This window comes from Pleurodeles waltl, chromosome 8, assembly GCF_031143425.1.
Source record: "Pleurodeles waltl isolate 20211129_DDA chromosome 8, aPleWal1.hap1.20221129, whole genome shotgun sequence".
Lineage (NCBI taxonomy): Eukaryota > Metazoa > Chordata > Amphibia > Caudata > Salamandridae > Pleurodeles > Pleurodeles waltl.
The window spans coordinates 261976196-261992753 of NC_090447.1; positions in this window are offsets into that span (position 1 = coordinate 261976196).

Genomic DNA, 16558 nt, shown 5'->3' on the forward strand with positions numbered 1-16558 from the left:
CAATTTAACACCTGCCCCGACCCAGGCGTTAATTTTTGATGCAAATCGGGCTGTGCGTCATTTTCCGACTCCGCCTCCCGGCCGTGCAGGATTTTTGCGCAGTAGCATAAATAAGGCGCACGGGTGTTCGCGTAATTTTTTAGACGGGAACGCCTACCTTGCATATCATTAACGCAAGGTGGTTTCCCGCATCCAGAAAATGATGCACACAGCGGGATTTTGACGTCCGCGGGCATCAAAGTTTAAATATGGTGCACGGTTTGCGCCGAATGTGCGTCAAACATTTTGACGCACATTTGGCACAGACGGAGTATAACTATGCCCCTAAATGAGGTCCTTAGTGTTCTGAGGGAGCAACAACAACAGAGAATACTATTTACCTGAATAAGTATTTTATGAGTGAGATAGTTTTATTCTTTGCTGTGTCAATATTGAAATAAATACAAAAAATCGTATAGCACTGAAGCAGTGATCAGGAACTGTGACAAATTTCATTTTAAAAATTGAAACATGAGAACTTTGCTGAAACAGAGATTGCAAATGTTATTTGATGTAAATGAATTTCGCGCAGCCACACTTCCTGTGACGTGTTTTCTACCTAGGCATAATTTAGAAATATAACTTGAATGTTTAGTTTACACATATTGCAACCAACAACTAGCCTGACAGAAATGTCATGACCTAAATATCGTTTGCAACAATAACGCTCACTGGACCTAAAAGTAATAAATCTACATCAAACGGGACTATATTTCTGTAAATGATATTTAAGCCACATTTCGGTCAGACAATATCTTTGCTAACAATAGTCTAAACACAACCATTTTAGCGGCGCTGTAACTTTTTATGGACTCTACCTATAATAAAATGCAAGGAAGATTGACACAGCAGTGTTCTTTTGTTTAGCACTAATAGCACATTTCGGGCAAAGAAAATTAACTGCTAAATGTCAGCCATGTTACTAAAATCAAAGCAAGCAGCCTAATATTGGCTGAATGACAAATAATGAGAGGAGGGAGAAGTGGGTGGGTGATAACTGATCAGCAGCCTCTCCTGTCAAGCAAATAGCACACCGCCATGTGACAGCTACGTTCTGAATGTCGTTGGCAGCTAATCTTTACATAACACTGTCATGCAACCATCAAATATGAAAGAAGAAAATGCATGGTTTTTTTTTATATTTCATTTGCATATGTTTCCCACCATACATGTGCACAGTGACAGTCTTGACTTTGAATAACGTCAGGTTCCCAGAGTGATATCTGATTATTCTCACTCTGCAGGGCCCAAACGAGACCATAAATCAGCCCTGACAAAAGTATCCAAAACTACCTGGCTTATTTGCTTCTTTGTCTCTGCTTGTCTCTCTCTTTTTATCCTTTTTCTCGCCTTTTCTACTCTTTCAGTCTTCTATTTCTTCTCCCTCTCTAATATCTGTTTATCGCACTCTCTGACTCTCCTGACGCCCAAGTTGTGCCTACAGCAATTATTCTTGGGGTTCGCAAGAGAGTAACAGAGTTGCTCGCTAGCAGCGGCCTTGGGCCTTCAGAAAGTGGTCTCAGTTGGCTCCAGCCTACCGGGGATATACACAGAGGGATAAATGACCAGTCGGGCCCTATCACTCTTGTCTAGAAGAAGCATATTGCAAACATTTCTGGCATTGAAATTAGTTCTAAACATAAACTCTCTACATGGGTCTTTTTCCCAATGACAGTAGCACGAGAAGCAAACCTAGGTGCACAAACCGCAGTGTGTTTGAGGGTAAACTCCTTTTATTGATGGGCAAATTCATGAAAAGTAGGATTTTGAACTAAAACATTGAACTTCACACTTACAACTCTGCCACTATTACAGAAATTTAAGCTTGTGCAGACCTCCTCAACGTCCCAAGTAAGTGGCCATTCCACTGTGGGTTCAAAATCAAAAGGTATTAATGTGCTTTCTGAATGCGGGCAGGAGTTTACCTAGTTTTACATTGGGGAAGAAGAACGTATACCCGAAAATAAATGCGATGTAGTGAAAGGGAATATTTATATGGTGAAAATATGTTTGTATGTGAACAGAAAAAAAAAACAATCAGTGCAAATACTTCAGCATTTGGGTACTCTTGGAAATCTGCAACTGTCATGACTTTTCACATTAACTGCTAGAATTTTTTTTAAATTCTAAGAAAGCCAAACAATTACTCCAAACATAGAAATAACCCTAAGAGTGTGAACTTCCATCTTTCACTGTCATTATTGGGTGAATGAGCCTCTTGCACATCTTAATGAATAAAGGGAAATACTGATTTCGGAATTCATCATAGAGACAAAACAACAAAATAGGGTAAAATTCGATGTGAAAGACTAGAAATGCAGGAAGCGCATCTGGAGATTGTCAAACTTAAAAAGAAAACCAAGTTTTCCTATTGGTGACCGTGGTTGGATAAGGATGCTGAAAGATTTGCAAGGAATTGTTAAATATGTGCTAGTTCTGATAAGTCTCAGATGATGCTTCGTCCTTCACTGGAGGACAGCAAGTACACAGAAAACCCTGGGAGGATCTAAATTTAGATAATCTAGGGCCCATTTTGGATTATTGGAGAGCAAGTAAGTTTATCTTTGTAGCAATTGACAGTCATTCAAAATGGCCTGAGTATAAACTATTACATACAGTGAATGCCAAAGCTAGAATTTTCTTTTTAGGGACATTATTCTTGAGAGAAGGAATACCTAAATCAATATTAAGTGACAATGGTCTGCAATTCATGGCTGAAAAATATGAAAAATTCTTAAATAGGAATGGTATTAGTGTGAAGCGTACTCCAGTTTACCACCCAGCTGGAAACGGAATTGTGGAGCGCTTCAATAGAATGCCAATGGGTAGCTGTTGAACCTGGCCCTTTTTGGCAGAATCATCACTAAACCTTTTGCCTCCTTCCTTCTATTTTTCCTGACCTGTTTTTGTTGGCTTTTGAACACTGAGCACTTTACCACTGCTAACTAGTGCTAAAGTGCATATGTTCTCTGTGTAAATTGTACTGTTAATTGGTTTATCCATGATTGGCATATTTGATTTACTGGCAAGTCCCGAGTAAAGTGCACTAGAGGTGCCAAGGGCCTGTAAATCAAATGCTACTAGTGGGCCTGTCGCACTGATTGTGCCACCCACACAGATAGCCCTGTAATCATGTCTCAGACCTGCCACTGCAGTGTCTGTGTGTGCAGTTTTAAACTGTAAATTCGACTTGGCAAGTGTACCCACTTGCCCAGCCTAACACTTCCCTTTTCCTACATGTAAGACACCACTAAGGTAGGCCCTCGGTAGCCCCAGGGGTAGGGTGCAGTGTATGGTTAAGGTAGGACATATAATAATGTGTTTTATATGTCCTGACAGTGAAATACTGCCAAATTCGTTTTTCACTGTTGCAAGGTCTCTCATAGGTTACCCTAGAGGCTGCCTTGAAACATGATTAAAGCATAGATTCCCTTTGGGAGCAGATCCACATGTGGAGTTTGGGACCTCTGAACTCACAATAAAAATACATATTTTAGTAAAGTTGGTTTTGAGATTGTGTGCTTGAAAATTCCACTTCTAGAAAGTGGGCATTTTCTTGCTTGAACCATTTTTGTGACTCTGCCTGTTTGTGGATTCCCTGTCTTGGTTAGTTTGACATTTGGGCTGTTTGCACCTCTTTCCAGACAGTGACACAAAGGGGGCTGGGGTGTAGCCTGCATATTCCTATGAGCCATCTGTGCTAGGAGGGAGGGGAGGAGTGGTCACTCGCACCTGAAAGGCCTGTGCCTGCCGCCACACAATGCAGACTCCAACCCCCTGGTGTGTGTCTGAGACCTTGCTTGGGAAAGGCAGGATTTCACAATCAAGTGAGACTTTCCTTTGAAGTAAGCCTACTTCAATGGCCAAAATAGGTATAAGAAGAGGACCCAAAACCTCCGGCTTTAGACACTTCTTGGGGTAGACACGCTTCCTCACAGACACTTCCTGAAGAAGAGAACCTGAACCAGAACCTGTATCCTGCCAAGAAGACCTGCCTGGCTGCTTAAAGGACTCACCTGTCTGCTTTATGTGATGGACTGCTGCCTTGCTGTTGCCCTGCTGCCTTGCTGCTCCCTGGCTGTGGTTAGAAAGTGCTCTCCAAGGGCTTGGATAGAGCTTTCCTCCTGTTCCCTGCAGTCTCAAGACCAAAAAGACTTCATCTCTGCAAGAAGGACTCACTGTGCGGCGAAAATCGACGCACAGCCTGTCAGAAAAGAAGCACAGCCTGCACCGTGGTGAAAATGTCACTGCACGCTGAACCGGAATGAAGCAGCATGACTTTGCAACCTGGAAGATCGAATCAGCATCAGGATAGCAACTGAAAATTCGATGCACAGCCTCACCGGACCGACGCACAGTCGAGCCGGAACGACGCAGCCCGACTTCCAGAGAGGAATCGACGCAGTGCCTGCCTTGCAGTAGAAAGTTCGACGCAATGCCTACTGGATCGACGCAGATCCTGTGACTTGGTTCTAGCAGTGCCGGAAATCCACACATCATCTCCGGGGCGTTTGAATACCCCGCAACCCGCAGAGGATCCACGACCGAGCGACGTAAATCGACGCACAGCCGTCCCGTCATGAAAACTAAACGACGCATCGCCGTGTGCAGCCAGAGAAATCAACGCACACCCCTTTATTTCCACGCATCTCCTCCTCTGCAGTCCTTTGCGGAGATTTTTCATGCAAACCAGTTACTTTGTGCTTGAAAGAGACGTTGTTTGCTTTAAAAAGACTGAAGACACTTTATATTGCTTTTCAGTGAAATTCCAACATATACTTATTGCATCTTTGATCATTTTTGACCTGCATTTATCCAGATAAATATTACATATTTTTCTAAACACTGTGTGGTGTATTTGTGTGGTGCTATATTGTGGTATTGGATGATTTATTGCACAAATACTTTACACATTGTCTTCTAAGTTAATCCTGACTGCTCAGTGCCAAGCTACTAGAGGGTGGGCACATGATAATTTGGATTGTGTGTGACTTACCCTGACTAGAGTGAGGGTCCTTGCTTAGACAGGGGGTAACCTGACTGCCAACCAAAGACCCCATTTCTAACAGTAACGTACTGGCGGCCATTAATGCTGGACAGGATTGGGAGAGTTATGTAAAACAGTGTAGGCTTACAGGATTACTCCTACTATTATAGGTTATAGCTCCTTTAAGATTCTAACAGGGAGAGAACCATTTACCAAAGACAAAAGAGCTTGGATGAATATGAAATTATGCAGTAAGTGTTCTCCTTCTGTAGTGAGGAATAATCTACTTAAGATGCAAAAAACATACAAATAGAGTTACAACAAAAGGCATGGTTTAAAAGATGTATACTTGTTGCCAGGAGATTGGGTAAGAGTGATGTTAATGCAAAGAGTAAGGAAGGGTAGCTGAAAGTTTTTAGAAACAATTGCAAACTAAGGAAGTCTACAAAAGATCAGCTCTATTGAGCGACAAGAAGATTTGGCACTTTAGCAGTATAGTTCGGTGTAATAAACGTTTGAGCAGGGAACTTAACAGGGATGGTTCGGGTGATTGTCAACCTGATTTGTGGATATGGGATAATGTTGAAGAGATGGTGAGAACACCCAATATTGTCAATGATGATAACCGGTGTCATGATGACAATATTGAACCATCAAGTCTGAGTACTGAGCCTAGTCTGAGTAGCAACGACTTAAATGGGAAAAAGTCTACTTGTGTGGGTAGAAATGTAGTATTTCTAACTAGGTTTGATGACTTTGTTATGGGGTGATGTATACCTGATGTTATAAGATCACATGTTGTTAATACCTTAAATTCACTTTAAATTACACTTATTGTACTTCCGACTTGGTAGTACTTTTCTCTGTGCCTATGTCACGCCACATTTATTCTTATATATGCTCTGTTGTGTCTGTAAGCATGCATTATAAAAATATATCAATAAAATGTTTGTTAGGGGAGGGAGATGTGGTATCTACGATACCTGCGCCTAGGTGACTGGGTGAGAGGATTCTGGAATACTGGGAGACTGACATTTGGTAGCTACCTTGGTGGAGACAAGCTGTGTGCGCCTGTTCTTCAATAAAGTATATTTTATCTTCAAGTGGAGTATGCCATTTAATCAAGTGCACAACTTAGAAAAGGGTAAAAAAGTATCTTCTCTCGAAACCGTTTTCAAAGTATTTTCTGGTGAAAGAGGCAAAATACTGTTTTCCACCATAAGAACATATTTTCATTTCATACAACAGAAGTGAAAAAAGAACAAAACGAGAAAAAGTGAAGACAATAAACGCATTGGCTTCTTTCCAAAGTATTTAACACCGATGACAATCTCGATAGCAGTTCCACTTCTAATTGCTCTTGAGCCCAACCATAGGGGGAGCCTGAACTCCATCAGCAGGTGCAAGTCATGTACAGGACTGTGTTTAAAAGATATGAGCACACGACAACTTAACCCCATGGGAAGCATCTAAAGTTATGCAATTGCAAGCTTTTGGTGACCTTAAGCATTTATCGCAAATTAGTTTCAAACTCGAAGAGTGTTTGTCTTTCCTTTGGCAAATATTGTTCTTCAGAATGCATAATCTTTTTAAATATTTGCTAGTGCTTATAAAATGAGAATGCATGAGAAGCATAAACCGTCTTAATCAATTTGACAGCTAGTATTTCTTCAGAAGATGTGACACATTTCGAAATTAGCCTTCAAGTCGTTGTATCTTCTGTGTGTTGTGAGTGCATCGTGGTTCTTCCGTGTACTGCACTTTTTAACATATGTTTAGACCATGCATGGTGGGTAGCAGCAGTGTGGTAAAATAGGACAGTTGGTGGTATTCACTAACTACTATCCTAGTACTCTATGCCAGATTATTGTATGCAGGAATAGTCTCTCACAAAATAATATTGTCCTGCCTATTGTGCATAAAAATATTGCCCTAGTGTTGGAAAATGGGTTATTGGTAGGGCAGGTAGGTACCTACACCTAGCAACAAGCCACTAACCTCCACATAGGTACAGTTAGGTCTCAGTAAATTAATCCCAGCTCAACCCTTGGTAGCTTGGCAACGAGCGTCAAGGCTTAATTTAGGAGACAAAGTGTAAAGCATTCAAATATCACAAAACAGTAATTAAATAAAACACAGGAAACAGTTTAAAAATCCAAAACCAATTTATAAAAATAGCGTATATTTTTATCTTTAAAATGACACAAAAACGATTAAAATCGGTTCAGGGGAACCGGAGATATGAATTTTTAAAGTATTATTATTTTCTAGCGCTTAGAAACAAAAAGCGCCAATCGGGTCATCTGGTTGCACCAGGACCGGGGCAAAGTCAAACTTTCAGGCCGACCGCGATGGAGCCCTGCTCGGCTACAGGTCGCGGGAGGCCTCGGTTAAAAAGTTACCTTCTGACTTAGTCTCTTTTTTTGATGTTTTTCTTCCCCGGGACGAACCTGCCAGTTGGATCCGACCTCCTGGAGCCCTTGTCCGGATACGCGAAGTCGGTTTCCTCGGTGGTGATTTTTACCTTCGGACTTAGTCGTTTTTTCGAGATGAAAATCCTTCGACCGGGGTAAACCTGGATCTTGATCTGACGTCCGTGGAGCCCTTCTCGGATACGATGGCTGGAAGATCCCGGTCAACTTTTTACGTTCGGACTTAGTCTCTTTTTTGGATGTTTTTCTTTACCGGGACGAACCACGAAGTCAGGCCGGGTCGCGGTTGAGGCAAGCCGGCTAGAATTTCCGCGTCGGTCACTTTATGGAGCTTTTTTTCAAAAATTCTCCAATCTTTTCCAAACTTCTGGGGCTTCACCCAGATGTTCTTTCAAGGTTCTTTTGGGGTCCACAGCTCACCCCAAGGGTCCAGAAGTTCTGTGATGGTCCTTGGGAAGTGCGGACTTCAACTCCCAGAATGCACCTGGCGCAAACTCCTTTTTGGCCACTGGACAGTGGTCAGCTGGTCACTTTTTCAGGAGTTGGTGCAGGGGACTCTGGATAGCAATTTTTCACCTGTAGCAAACAGGGAGTCCCTCCTTGAACCAGTGGAAGCCAGGCAAAGTCCTTCTTGTGGTGAAGCCCAAGTGTGCAGCTGGTGCAGTCTTTCTGAGTGCAGGGTCCAGGTGCAGGCCAGGGGTCCAGCAGGGCAGTCCTTCTTCTCCTTGTAGTTCCTTCTTCTTGAAATTTGGTGGGGATCTGAGGCGTGGGTGCAGGTCTGCCAGTTTTATCCTTGCTCCTGGGTGAAAAGCAGGGGGGCCCTGGTTCTCCAATCAGGGACAGGGTCGTCCCCCTGTGATGACCACTTCCTGGGAAGTGTGGCAAAAATCCATCCCAGAAGGCAACAGTCTCTAAAAATCCAAAATGGATGAATCTGATTTTTGGAGGAGAGATCTGGCTGAGCCCACCCACTGGTGTGGCTAAAAATCATAAACACACCCCTCTCCTGCCCTCTCCTAATCTAATCAAGAGGGCACCTAGCTGTCTGGGGTTGCAGGATGTGGGGGTGTTGCTGGGTGCTCCAGATGTCCTTCTCTGCCTTTGAAGACCAGTTTGGCAGCCCTCCCCCTTCCTGCCTCACCATCTGCTGAGGGGAGATTCTCTCCCCCAAGCACATTCCTTTGTGTGAAGCCAGGCCACTTCACACCTCATTAAAGTAGCCTGGCAGAAGCTGCTGCAGGCTGGCCAATCAGAGCACAGCAGCAAAAACAATGCAGAGCTGAAATTGGCAACTTTTTAGGTAAAGTCTAAACTTTTTACCTGAACTGGTTATATTAAATCCAACAACTGGAAGTTGTGGGATTTATTATAACAATCAATTTGATACCAAATTCTTGGTATGTAACATTTAAGGAGACTTTAAAATTTAAAATAAAGTCTGCCCATTCTAGCCTATGAAGGCCATTTACTTCAATGAGGGAAAACGAATTTGGCTGTTTTTACCTCACCAGGGCTTATAAATCTATTTTTATAAAGTCCCTGCTTATAGTTACATGGCACCCAGCCCTAGGGGCACATAGGGCACACCTTAGGGGTGACTTATATGTAAAAATAAGGTAGTTTAAGACTTTGGAAGTACCTTTAATTCCAAAGTCGAATTTGCATATAACTTTAATTTAAAAGCAGCCAGCAAGGCAGGCTTGCTTTTAAAATGACACTGGGCACCTCAGCAATGCACCTAGGTGTGCACCACCTATGCTGTGGTCCCTAAACCTACATGCCCTACCATATATTAGGGACTTATAGGTAGGTTAACTTAGCCAATTATAATTAGCCTAATTTGCATATCCATTTTACACAGAGCACTGGCCCTGGGACTGGTAAGCAGTACCCAGGGCACGGCCAAGAGTCAGTAACCACCAGTACCTATCCAGAAATAGTGGGGGTGATCAGGCAAAAAAAAAGGACTTTCCTACACTGCCCCCCCCCAGATGAAAGGTGATGGGTACTAACCTACACCCTGGTAGTCCTCATCAGCTAAGTGGAAAAACCTGGAAAGGCCATCTGCATTGGCATGAGCAGTCCCAGGTCTGTGCTCCACTGTGAAGTCCATCCCCTGTAGGGAAATGGACCACCTTAACAGTTTTGGGTTCTCCCCCCTCATCTGCATCAACCATCTGAGAGGTCTGTGGTCAGTTTGTACACGGAAGTGAGTGCCAAACAAGTAAGGCCTCAACTTCTTCAGGGACCAAACCACAGCAAAGGCCTCCCTCTCAATGGCACTCCATTTTTTCTCTCTGGGGAGTAGTCGCCTGCTGATGAAGGCAACTGGGTGATCATGGCCCTCTTCATTAACTTGTGCTAACACTGCCCCAATCCCTTCCTCTGAAGCATCTGTTTGCACTACAAACTCCTTGCTATAGTCAGGGGCCAGTAACACTGGTGCTGAACACATAGCCTGTTTTAGGGTGTCAAAAGCTTTTTGACACTCTGGGGTCCAAATGACCTTCTTGGGCTGTTTCTTGGAGGTAAGCTCAGTTAGAGGGGCCACTATGGTCCCAAAATTTTGAACAAACCTCCTGTAATACCCAGTCAGGCCAAGAAAGGCCCTGACCTGAGTCTGGGTTTTTGGAGCCTCCCAATCCAGGATAGTCTGGATCTTGGGCTGGAGAGGTTGTACATGGCCTCCACCAACAAGGTGGCCCAGGTACACAACAGAACTTTGCCTTATCTGGCACTTGCTTGCCTTGATAGTCAGGCCTGCTTGAAGCAGGGCCTGAAGCACTTCCTTCAGGTGGACCAGGTGGTCCCTCCAGGTGGAACTAAATACAGCTATATCATCCAGATAAGCTGCACTAAAAGATTCCAACCCAGACAGGACTCTATTCACCAACCGTTGGAAGGTGGCAGGAGCATTTTTCATCCCGAATGGCATCACCTTGAACTGAAAGTGGCCCTCTGGTGTGGAAAATGCTGACCTCTCCTTAGCTCTTGGACTTAAGGCAATCTGCCAATATCCTGAGGTCAGATCAAATGTGCTCAGGAATTTGGCAGCCCCCAACCTGTCAATGAGCTCATCAGCTCTAGGTATGGGGTGAGCATCAGTCCTAGTGACTGCATTTAGACCTCTGTAGTCCACACAGAATCTTAATTCTTTCTTCCCACCTTGGGGATTAGCTTTGGGCACCAGTACCACTGGACTGGACCAAGGACTATCAGAGGGCTCAATTACCTTCAGGTCCAACATCTTAGCCACTTCAGCTTTGATGTTGGCCTTGACCTGGTCAGACAGCCTGTACAGCTTGTTCTTGACAGGCAAGCTGTCACCAGTGTCAACATCATGGACACACCAATTGGTGAGTCCAGGGGTCAGGGAGAACAGACTAGCAAACTGTCCCAAGACTTGCTTACAGTCTTGTTGTTGCTGATCTGTCAATTTGGGAGAGAGTACCACTCCCTCCACTGACCCATCTTTTTCCTTTGAGGACAGGAGGTCTGGCAGAGGTTCACCCTCCTCCTCCTTCCCTTCATCAGTGACCATCAGCATGGTCATGTCTGCCCTGTCCTGGTGGGGTTTCATCCTGTTTACATGTAGGATCCTGTGAGGATTCCTGGGGGTGCCAAGGTCCACCAAGTAGGTGACCTCACCTTTTTTCTCTAGGATTGGATAGGGCCCAGTCCATTTGGCCTGTAGTGCCCTAGGAGCCATGGGCTCCAAAACCCACACCAGCTGTCCTGGGTGATACACAGGCATGGTAGCCTTTTGATCATGCCAGAGCTTCATGAGCTCCTGACTGGCCTCCAGGTTTCTGCTTGCCTTCTTCATATACTCAGCCATGCGAGACCGCAGGCCTAGTACATAATCCAGCACATTCTCCTTGGATTCCTTGAGAGGCTTTTCCCAAGACTCTCTCACCAAGCACAATGGGCCTCTTACAGGGTGCCCAAACAGTAACTCAAAGGGGCTGAATCCAACCCCCTTCTGTGGCACCTCCCTGTAGGCAAACAGCAGGCATGGGAGGAGGACATCCCATCTCCTCCTGAGTTTGTCAGACAAACCCATGATCATGCCCTTCAGGGTCTTATTGAATCTTTCCACTAGACCATTGGTCTGTGGATGGTAGGGTGTGCTGAACTTATAAGTAACACCACACTCCTCCCACATGGCTTTCAGATAGGCTGACATAAAGTTTGTGCCCCTATCTGAGACCACCTCCTTTGGGAATCCCACTCTGGTGAACACACCAAGTAGGGCCCTAGCCACTGTGGGAGCAGTGACTGTCCGGAGGGGTATTGCCTCAGGGTACCTGGTGGCATGGTCCACTACCACCACAATGTACCTGTTACCTGAAGCAGTTGGTGGGTCTAGGGGACCAACAATGTCAATCCCCACCCTCGCAAAGGGAGTCCCAACCACTGGCAGTGGAATCAAGGGAGCCTTTGGCTTGCCCCCTGTCTTGCCACTGGCTTGACAGGTGACACAGGAGCTGCAAAACTCCCTGACTTTTTCTGACATTTCGGGCCAATAAAAATGGTTGACCAGCCTGCTCCAGGTCTTGGTCTGTCCCAAATGACCAGCTAAGGGGATATCATGGCTTAAGGTAAGGAGGAATTCTCTATACTTTTGGGGGACCACTACTCTCCTAGTAGCCCCTTCTTTAAGGGCCCTTGCCGCAGTGTAGAGAACTCCATCCTCCCAGTAAACCTTGTGGGTACCACTGGTATCCCCTTGTTCTTGCCTGGCAGCAGTCTGCCTCAGGCCCTCAAGAGTGGGACACTCTCTTTGTCCCTGGCACAAATCTTCTCTGGTGGGCCCACCTGCCCCTTGCAGTTCTGCCAAGTCAGGCAGAGTTTGCAGGGAAGGTGTCCCTCCCTCAGAGTTCAGATCCTCCCCCTCAGGGTTGGATTCTTCCTGACCCTCTGTACTTGTTGGGACTGGCAAGCCAGACCCAGTGCCTTTTCTCTTTTTCTTGGAGGCTTGGCCCTTTGTTCCAGGGTCCAAGTGTCCAGCATTCCCCTGTTGTGCCGCCTGTGACCTGGTCACAGCACACACCCATTCAAGGAGGTCCAGCATCTGTGCATGGACCCTTCTTTCCACTTCTGACCACTCAGATGCTTCAAGATCATTCCCCAGTAGACACTCTACTGGGAGGGCAGGAGCTACAGCTACTTTTTTAGGGCCAGTCACACCTCCCCATTCCAGACTCACCATAGCCATGGGATGGAGTTTGGTTCTGGTATCTGCATAAGTCACCTGGTGGAAGACACCAGGTAAGACCTGGTCTGGAGAAACCAGCTTTTCTGCGACCATTGTCACACTGGCTCCTGTATCTCTCAGAGCTTCCACTTCAGTCCCATTGACTTTAGGCCTCTGCCTATACCTCTCCATGATGGGAGGTAAGGTGGCCATAGTTGCAATGTCCACCCCATCCACGGATACTAAGGTGACCTCAGTGTACCCTGATTCCACCCCTGGGCCAACTTCCACCCCCAACCCTACACTAGCAATCCCCTGGGATTGCCCACCAATGGGGGGCTTCTTGGTGCAGATAGCATCTCCTCTTTTATGTCCTGGCTGATGACAGTCAAAACACTTGCCGGCCTTAGCAAGCTCCTGAAACTTTCCTGCTTTAGCAGGATCATAATTCTTTCCCTTATACCCTTTCCCTTTAAAAGTGAATTGGCTCGGGGTTCCCCCTCCCTGAGAAGTTTTTGGGGACTCTTGTGAGGACTCTTTGGGTTTTTTGTCATCTTTCCCCTGGTTCTTCCCCTGAGAAGAACCATGTCCTCCCTTTTTCTGATCACCCCCTGGGGGTTTCTGGTTAACCCTAGTTCTTAACCAGTCATCTGCTGCCTCCCCCAGCTCTCTGGGGTTGGTCAACCTAGAGTCTACTAGATACTGGCGGAGCCTCTCTTGGACACAATTAGTTAGAAGGTGCTCCCTCATAATCAAATTGTACAGCCCCTCAAAGGTACTTACCCTGTTGCCCTGTATCCAGCCCTCCAGTGCTTTTACTGAAATGTCCACAAAGTCCACCCAGGACTGGGTGCTTGTCTTTTGGGTGTCCCTAAACTTAAGCCTATACTGCTCTGGGGTTAGACCAAACTTTTTAGTTAAGCAACTCTTCATACTGGGGTATGAGTCTGCATCCTCCCCACTCATGGTTAGGAGCCTATCCCTCCCAGAGTTGGGAACTAACTCCCAAAGGAGTGAACCCCAGTACTGAGGCTTGACTTTCCTCATCTGGAGGGCCCTCTCAAAGGCCCCCAGCCACTTATCTATGTCATCCCCCTCTACATAGGCAGGAACCACCCCTTTGGGTAATCTGGGGGCAAAACCCCCACCCAGGGACACCTCAGTTTCTTTCTCGCTGCCTCCATCTTTTTTTTCTTTGCTTGCCCACTTTTTCTTTTCTAGGGCAAGCTTATCTGCCTCCAAAGCTATGTAGGCTAGCTGGGCTTCCAGCTCTCTTTCTCTGATGGATGGGTTCTCTCCTCCTGAAAGGACCCCCTTCCTACCACTAGCTTTGGGTCTGCCCCTAGTGACTGTATCCACTGAGGACCGTTCCTCCTCTTCCTCACTTAGGCTCGGATGCCTTCCCTCCCCTGAGTGGTTAGAGTTAGCATCTTCCCCTTTTTCTTCCTCCTCTGGAGCTTCCTCTGTCTCTACCTCTTGGGCCTCAGCCCATGCTGTCAGTTTAATCAGGATTTGCTTCCTGAGATCAGTGGTTGCAGGCAACCCTCTCTCAATACACAACCCCCTAAGCTGGACTACTGTCAGTGTGGGTAGGCTAGCCAGATCAAGCTCCATGGTTCCCTAGTTTTGTGTCAACAAAAACTTTTTGCAAAAATTGGTAACAAGAATTTCGAAAAATTACAAAAATTCAATAATTGAAATTAATCCAAATTAATAAAAAAAAAATAAAATTAAAAATTAAAAACAATTTTTGCACTAGGACAATTTAAAGGATTTTTAATTTGTTTTATCTAAAACTGTAACGTGATATTGAACACAAGTACAGGATCCCGTCGCTGCTTCCAATTATGTTGGAAAATGGGTTATTGGTAGGGCAGGTAGGTACCTACACCTAGCAACAAGCCACTAACCTCCACATAGGTACAGTTAGGTCTCAGTAAATTAATCCCAGCTCAACCCTTGGTAGCTTGGCAACGAGCGTCAAGGCTTAACTTAGGAGACAAAGTGTAAAGCATTCAAATATCACAAAACAGTAATTAAATAAAACACAGGAAACAGTTTAAAAATCCAAAACCAATTTATAAAAATAGCTTATATTTTTATCTTAAAAATGACACAAAAATGATTAAAATCGGTTCAGGGGGACCGGAGATATGAATTTTTAAAGTATTATTATTTTCTAGTGCTTAGAAACAAAAAGTGCCAATCGGGTCATCTGGTTGCACCAGGACTGGGGCAAAGTCAAACTTTCAGGCCGACCGCGATGAAGCCCTGCTCGGCTACAAGTCGCGGGAGGCCTCGGTTAAAAAGTTACCTTCTGACTTAGTCTCTTTTTTTGATGTTTTCCTTCCCCGGGACGAACCTGCCAGTTGGATCCGACCTCCTGGAGCCCTTGTCCGGATACGCGAAGTCGGTTTCCTCGGTGGTGATTTTTACCTTCGGACTTAGTATTTTTTTCGAGATGAAAATCCTTCGACCGGGGTAAACCTGGATCTTGATCCGACGTCCGTGGAGCCCTTCTCGGATACGATGGCTGGAAGGTCCCGGTCAACTTTTTACGTTCGGACTTAGTCTCTTTTTTGGATGTTTTTCTTTACCGGGACGAACCACGAAGTCAGGCCGGGTCGCGGTTGAGGCAAGCCGGCTAGAATTTCCGTGTCGGGTCGGTCACTTTATGGAGCTTTTTTTCAAAAATTCTCCAATCTTTTCCAAACTTCTGGGGCTTCACCCAGATGTTCTTTGAAGGTTCTTTTGGGGTCCACAGCTCACCTCAAGGGTCCAGAAGTTCTGTGATGGTCCTTGGGAAGTGCGGACTTCAACTCCCAGAATGCACCTGCGTAAACTCCTTTTTGGCCACTGGACAGTGGTCAGCTGGTCACTTTTTTAGGAGTTGGTGCAGGGGACTCTGGATAGCAATTTTTCACCTGTAGCAAACAGGGAGTCCCTCCTTGAACCAGTGGAAGCCAGGCAAAGTCCTTCTTGTGGTGAAGCCCAAGTGTGCAGCTGGTGCAGTCTTTCTGAGTGCAGGGTCCAGGTGCAGGCCAGGGGTCCAGCAGGGCAGTCCTTCTTCTCCTTGTAGTTCCTTCTTCTTGAAATTTGGTGGGGATCTGAGGCGTGGGTGAGGTCTGCCAGTTTTATCCTTGCTCCTGGGTGAAAAGCAGGGGGGCCCTGGTTCTCCAATCAGGGACAGGGTCGTCCCCCTGTGATGACCACTTCCTGGGAAGTGTGGCAAAAATCCATCCCAGAAGGCAACAGTCTCTAAAAATCCAAAATGGATGAATCTGATTTTTGGAGGAGAGATCTGGCTGAGCCCACCCACTGGTGTGGCTAAAAATCATAAACACACCCCTCTCCTGCCCTCTCCTAATCTAATCAAGGGGGCACCTAGCTGTCTGGGGTTGCAGGATGTGGGGGTGTTGCTGGGTGCTCCAGATGTCCTTCTCTGCCTTTGAAGACCAGTTTGGCAGCCCTCCCCCTTCCTGCCTCACCATCTGCTGAGGGGAGATTCTCTCCCCCAAGCACATTCCTTTGTGTGAAGCCAGGCCACTTCACACCTCATTAAAGTAGCCTGGCAGAAGCTGCTGCAGGCTGGCCAATCAGAGCACAGCAGCAAAAACAATGCAGAGCTGAAATTGGCAACTTTTTAGGTAAAGTCTAAACTTTTTACCTGAACTGGTTATATTAAATCCAACAACTGGAAGTTGTGGGATTTATTATAACAATCAATTTGATACCAAATTCTTGGTATGTAACATTTAAGGAGACTTTAAAATTTAAAATAAAGTCTGCCCATTCTAGCCTATGAAGGCCATTTACTTCAATGAGGGAAAAACGATTTTGGCTGTTTTTACCTCACCAGGGCTTATAAATCTATTTTTATAAAGTCCCTGCTTATAGTTACAT